This window comes from Mus pahari, chromosome 1, assembly GCF_900095145.1.
Source record: "Mus pahari chromosome 1, PAHARI_EIJ_v1.1, whole genome shotgun sequence".
NCBI classification, from domain to species: Eukaryota; Metazoa; Chordata; class Mammalia; order Rodentia; family Muridae; genus Mus; species Mus pahari.
Window position 1 is genome coordinate 118,870,758 of NC_034590.1, and position 6,847 is coordinate 118,877,604.

The following is a 6,847-nucleotide window of genomic DNA, read 5'->3' on the forward strand; positions in this document are numbered from 1 at the left end:
GGGAGTGGGTGGGTAGGGGAGCAGGGGCGGGGGGGGGGATAGGGAACTTTCGGGATAGCATTTGAAATGTAAATAAAGAAAATAATAATAATATTATTAAAAAAAGAAAGTTTAAAAAAAAAGTTGCCCACTGACTTGCACTTATGTACCAGAAGAACACACCCACAGATTGTCAGAAGCTCTGGAAATGTAGTCACAAATGGTAGTGATACCTCCCCCAACACACATAGGTTCTGGGGAACAAAACTGCAAGGGCAGTAAGTGCTCCTGACCCCCGAGCCATCTCTCTATTCCCTGTACACAACATTTTGAAGGGGGTTGAATTTAAGATTCTTTTGTGGATAGCTCTCAAAGGTCTTTTTGTTTTTGTTTTGGATAGACTTTTATGTAGTCCTGGTGGGCATCCAACTCATTATGTAGCTGAGGATGACCTTTAACCCCTTCTGAATCTCCTACATCTCAAACACTGGGAGTATAGGTGTATGCCGTTATGCTTTGTTCTGGGGGTCTAAGGGATGGCTTCAGGGCTTCAAGCATGCTATAGATCACTCTACCAACTGTGCGGAATCCCTGACCCAATTAAACTTGTTTTCAATCAGATGCAGAAGACCACTTTCTATATCCATTTAATTATTTATTTTTACATTTATTTATGTGTGTGTTTATGTGTGTGTGTATGGGGGGTTCGTGTGTGTGTGTGTGTGTGTGTGTGTGTGTGTGTGCAACATCTTGGTGTTCCTGTGAAGGTCAGAGGACAAATTTTGAGAGTTGGTTTTCTGACTTTGTTAGTCATTTGTCTTGATGCTGGGACAAAATACTTGACAAAAGCAACCGGGAATACAGTATCTGGTCGCTGACGATTTGGCAGCAGGAGCAGGAGGAGACTGGTTCTATTCTGTCCACGGTGAGAAGCTAGGGTGAGAGATCGCCCTGCTTTAGCTAATTTTCTTATTTTAATTCAGTCTGGGACCTTGTCCATGGAATGGTGTCTGCTACATTTAGGGTTGATTTCCTCACTTCAAGTAATCTAATCTAGATAATCCCTCACACACAAGCCCAGAGACCTGTTTCCATGGTGATGCTATATTCCATCCATCAAATCCCCCAATCAAGACTAACCACCATATCAATATAACACTGCTATTTATAAAATAAAATGTTTCAATCCAAGTTATTTTTATTTATTTGTTTTTGTGGTTGTGGGAGCAAACCCAGGGTAAGTACATGCAAGGCCAGTGCTCTACCGCTGAGCTACATCCCTGGCCCAGCCTGTCTTTCTTTCATGCCTCAAATGCTCATGTCACCAGAAGGTACCATGAGAGAGGAGACAGAACCAAACCCGCCTCTCACACGGCCGGACTACCTCCTGCCTCTCAGACCTGCTCACTCAGGGCCTGTAGTGGGAAGTGGGAAGCCAGCCAGCCCCTGGGATTGCAGAACTGAATTTGACCTCTGCAATCTGAGCGATCACAGTCAGAGCTCTTGAGTTTCTGCTTGGTCACAACCACAGTTGTTGACACTTCCGAGTGAGTCCAGCTTAGCTGCCCTGCAGGTAGCCGTGGAAGTCCATTTCAGAGTGACTTCTGACACATGCAGAGAATCCATAAATAAGTGATCACCTCTGGGGCACAGGACCGAGTGTGGCACTATGTTCTGCATGCAGGATGAAGACACAATCCCCAGTCCTTTTGCAATGCTTTTGGATGCTTTGCACAAGGTTTGCTCAAGGCAGGATTCTAGTGCTCACATGGGAGCACCATGTAACTTGAAATCCAATCCAGTCTTACAGGCCCTGGCAGGCACCCTTCTCAGGATACTGTCTGCAAATCTAATAGGCTGTCCATGGCATGAATAATTCCTCAAATAAACTTCGAATTCCCAACAGTCCATCTCCGTGTCCCCCTTGAACCTCAAACAGGAGTCTCATTCAAGCGGATCGGTGAAGACACAGCCCCCCACCCCACTCCCATACAATCTGCTCCACCGGGGGGGGGAAGGTTCTCTAATATTTTAGTCAATCCCCATAGGTAGTCTCATTTCACTGGGAGAGGTCATTTCTAGGCTCCAATTATGCAGATTATCAAGACCTTAATTTTTCCTAGCAAAATCCATCTCTAGCGTTCAGTATGCTAATTAGAAAATTGTCTGTGGCCAAAGGTAAAGATTTGCTTTCTAGTCTCTACCTCTGCTAGCACAATGGTAGCTGCCTGCCCCCTCACGCCCTACCCTTACCCCTGTGTGCGTGTGTGTGGGTGTGGGTGTGTGTGCGTGTGTGTGTGCGTGTGCGTGTGTGTGTGTGTGCGCGCGCGCGCGCGCGCGCGTGTTGGGTGGAGGGATCTTCCTCTGCAGGCACCTGGGAAGTTCTCAGGGGACCATCTAAATTGCTGCACGTTTGTGCATCAGGTAGCAGGGGTACATGGTGCCTGAGAAGTCCCAAGGAAAGAGGCCAGCTGGGGCTTTCCAAAGAACAAAGTAAACAGAGAGGTGAAAATTGTTCTGTGCATACAGAAGTATAACATTATTTGTTTTAGCTGCGCAATTACATAAATCAAAATCCCTCTCTCTATGCTTTCCTCTTTTGTTGGCGTATGAGCAATTTCCACCATCGCAAGCAACAGTGGTAAACACACCGCTTGCTCACTGTTGCACACCACGCCTGTATTTTGATTTTGGTACTCTTTTTTTTTTTTTTTTTTTTTTAAGATCTCATCTAATCGAAGCTCCTTTGCAATTAAAAAAAGGACTAACTTATTATTTATGTGTATGTTTGTGTGTGCCTGTGACAGAGTTTACATGCATCACACGTGTGCAGGTGTCTGCTGAGGTTAGAGGTCATCAGATTCCCCGGAGTTGGAGTTATAGATGGTTGTGGGTGCTGGGAAATGAATCTAGGTCCTCTAAACGAGTATTGCATGATTTTAACTGTTGAACCATCTCTCCAGCCCATCCTTTGCAATTGTTAAGCAAGAAACTCACCATTCAGCAATTAGTACTAGGCCAACAAAACATCAGACTTTTCTATGTTCTGAAACGTCATACATGTGAAACGTCATACATGTGAAATTGTGTCTCTCTGCCCTAAACTGCACATTGTCTTGAGTTGTACCTTAGTGAATCCTTTATCTGTGTCTTTCATTTAGTGACATGGCACAACGCTGGGCATGTCTTTGGGATTACAGAAACATTATCAAGAGAGAATTTACATTTGACTCCAGGTGGTGTGGGAAAGGGAGAGATGCCTTCCCCTCACTCACCTGAGGTCAGGAGAGCTGGCCCCACTCCTTGCCCTTGGCTGCAGTGCTAAGGAGAGTGGGCCCTGCATTCGCCTGGGCAGCATAGTGGGCTGGCCTTGATGGCAAGGGCAAGGGTGAGCTGGCTCCCAGGGCATGAGAGTGGGATAGCTGTGCCTGCTCCTTGTCAGCCACAGCATTGGATTGGATGAGCTAGCTGGGACAGTGCTGGTAAGCTTGCCTGGTGGCGTGGGTACAGGAGAGTGGGTGGCTAACTCAGTTTCCACTCAGGCCAGATCTAAGACTCTGAGTTGGCTCACCCCAACATCTACCCCCAACCCCCATGAACTGATGGAGTGTATGAAAGGGCTTGTTCTGCAGATCCAAAGCTGGAGGACCTCCATGACACAGGACAACCACAGGATATCTGAGAAGAGTCCCCATGAAGATCCAGAACTGATAGAGTAGCAGAAGCCAGAAGCCTCGAACCAGGCCAATGACTCATTCCAATAAACATTTGCAAATAAAGATGTGTGGTCAAAGGGTCTATTGTGGGACACACTATGATACACTGCATCTTTCATGACAAGATGTTTTACTTTTTTATATTTTTGTTTTCTTTTGGGGGGGGGTTACAAGGGTGGCCGGTGGATATGAAGTGATGGGGAAATGAGTGGGATTGTGCTGCATGGTGTGAAATTCATAATCAATGAAAACATTTTAAAAGAGAGATAGAGTCCAAAGTCCCTCCTAAGGTGAATCCAGATTTTATTTCCAGCCCTAGTACAGCTGTTGGGGGACTGAGCTGCTCCCCGAAGAGCCTGCTTGTCCTTGGAATCAGGACTTAGTTGATAGAAGAGGAATCTCAGAGTTCAGATTGCTAAAGTCACACTGCATTTTTATTTCCTAAAGCTTTATTTTTGTATTATGTACATGAGCACGCAGCTGCCATGGCTATGTCCACATTTGTGCATTTGTTCATGGAGGCCAGAAACATTGGATCCTCTGGAGCTAGAGTTATAGGTGCTTGTGAGCTGACTAATGTGGGTGCTGGGACTGAGCTAGAACCCTCTGCAAGAGCAGGAGCCTCTTGGCCACCAAGCCATCTCTTTAGCCCTAGCTTGCATTTTTATTGATTTTTTATTACTTTTTAAAAGATAGGCTTCCCCCTGCCCCGTGTGTGTGTAGCCATGGTTGTGCTGGAACTCACTATGTAGATCAGGCAGGTTTCATATACACAGTTCCATCTGCCTCTGCCTCCTGAATTCTGTGATTCTGGGATTGAAGGTGTGCACCACTATGCCTGGCTACTGTGCACTTTTACCAGAGCACAAATATGTTGGAGGAAATAGGAGACAGACAGGATTACAGAGCTGAGCAGGAAACAGACAGACAGGATTACAGAGCTGAGCAGGAGACAGACAGACAGGATTACAGAGCTGAGCAGGAGACAGGATTACAGAGCTGAGCAGGAGACAGACAGACAGGATTACAGAGCTGAGCAGGAGACATACAGGATTACAGAGCTGAGCAGGAAACAGACAGGATTGCAGAGCTGAGCAGGAGACAGGATTACAGAGCCGAGCAGGAGACAGACAGACAGGATTACAGGGCTGAGCAGGAGACATACAGACAGGATTACAGAGCTGAGCAGGAGACAGACAGACAGGATTACAGAGCTGAGCAGGAGACAGACAGACAGGATTACAGAGTTGAGCAGGAGACAGACAGACAGGATTNCAGAGCTGAGCAGGAGACAGACAGACAGGATTACAGAGTTGAGCAGGAGACAGACAGACAGGATTACAGAGCTGAGCAGGCATGGAACTCTTGCTAGCAGGGTTAGCAGGGTTCCCCCCTTAGCTGAGTCTGAGTGTCCCAAGGTTCACTACCACATGCAAGTCCCAAGTACCTCTGCCATACCAGACACAGGGGTGAGCCTGACCCTGCAAAGCCCAGTCCAGCAGCAAAACCAACCCTTTCCACGGCAAGCGCAGTTTTCTGTGAATGCCTTCTAAAGACAAACCCTGGAGTTAGGTGCCAAAGGCATTTACAGAAGGAGCTGTCTGTGCATGTGGGCTGTAGCTGCTGTCTTGGAACATTTAAGATGATTTAATGCCTCCATCTGGAAGACAAAGTAGTACCTGCCAGCTGCTGTTCTTTTGTGCCAACTTTTGAGCATTTCACTTCCAACCTCCTCCATACCCCGTTAGGATATATCTGAAAGATAAGTAAGGCGTGGTCCCTGATGTGTCTGACGATTTACTAAGTGGGAAAGACCTGACCCGAATGTAGGCATTACTGCCTGATTGGCTGAAAGCTACAGAGGAAAAAAAAAAAAGCAAGAGGGTGAGCTTGTGTGGGTATACCCAACTCTTACTCCGGGGTTTCCTGGCTGTCATGATGTGAACAGCTGTCCCATGTGCTCTCTACCATGATGTTTGTAAAGCTCTAAAACCGTGAGCAACATACATTCTTCTCTCCTTAAATTGTTTACCTTGTCACAGAGATGCTGGACACTGGTGGTGCACAGCTTTAATCCCAGAACTTCGGAAGCAGGGGCAGGCAGATCTCTGTGAGTTTGAGGCCGGCCTCTCTACAGAGTGAGTTCCAACACATCCAGGAAACAGGCTATTACAGAAACAGGCTACACAGAAAAACTGTCTTTAAAAACAAACAAACAAAATTATGGTAAATTGTCAAAGCCATGAAAAGTCTAACCTGTGCATGGTTTGGTGGCTTGAATGAGAATGTCACCCATAGTTCAGATGTATGAGTGCTTGGTCCCCTGAGGGTGGTGTGTGTTTGGGGGAGGCTTAGGAGGTGTGACCTTGTTGGAGGAAGTGTGTCACTAGGGAACAGCTTTGAGAATGTAAAGGCTCCTGCCATTTGAGTTTGCTCTTCCAGCTTTCCCTTTGCACAGTTCAAGACATGAGCTCTCCTTTGCCTTCTATTTCCTTGCTGTGAGACTCACCTCTGGAACTGTAAACCTAGATAAACCCTGCCTTCTCTAAGCTGCCTTGGTCACAGTATTTATCACAATAATAGAAAAACCACTAACATATGAATAAGTAAAATGACAAGCCAATTTAATTTATGAACATAATACAAAATACATAATATCAGTGGATAAAATGTATAATGGATTTTTATTAAGATTAATCAACACCAAATAAATTTTACTCCCCAAATTTTAAGATAGTATATTAGTCTCTCAATACAGTTTATTTCATTACAAGGTTCAATAAGTAACCTCAACCACCAACCTGCCATCTCCTCTTTGACACAGATCCTTCCTAGGATCCCGGGCTTTGGTGTCTAGGGGTTGCCTCTCAGCCATCTCTTTTTCTGACCTCTAGTTTCCCTGGGTTACAATAAAGACATATTTGCAGTAAAAACTTTCCCCTTGGAAATTTGAGTTTTTTTTTCCTTTATGAAGGGTACATGATCAATCTTGGTAAGTGGACAAGGGAAGAAAATGGCTCTTTGCTTAGAGTATAATGTTAGAACACAGCAAATCCTTCATCAGCATCTTTAACCAGTGGCCGGGCACAGCTCTGGGCAGGTAGATGGGATTACAGAAGCACTCCCACGAGACTGAGTCTTTTTTTTTTTTT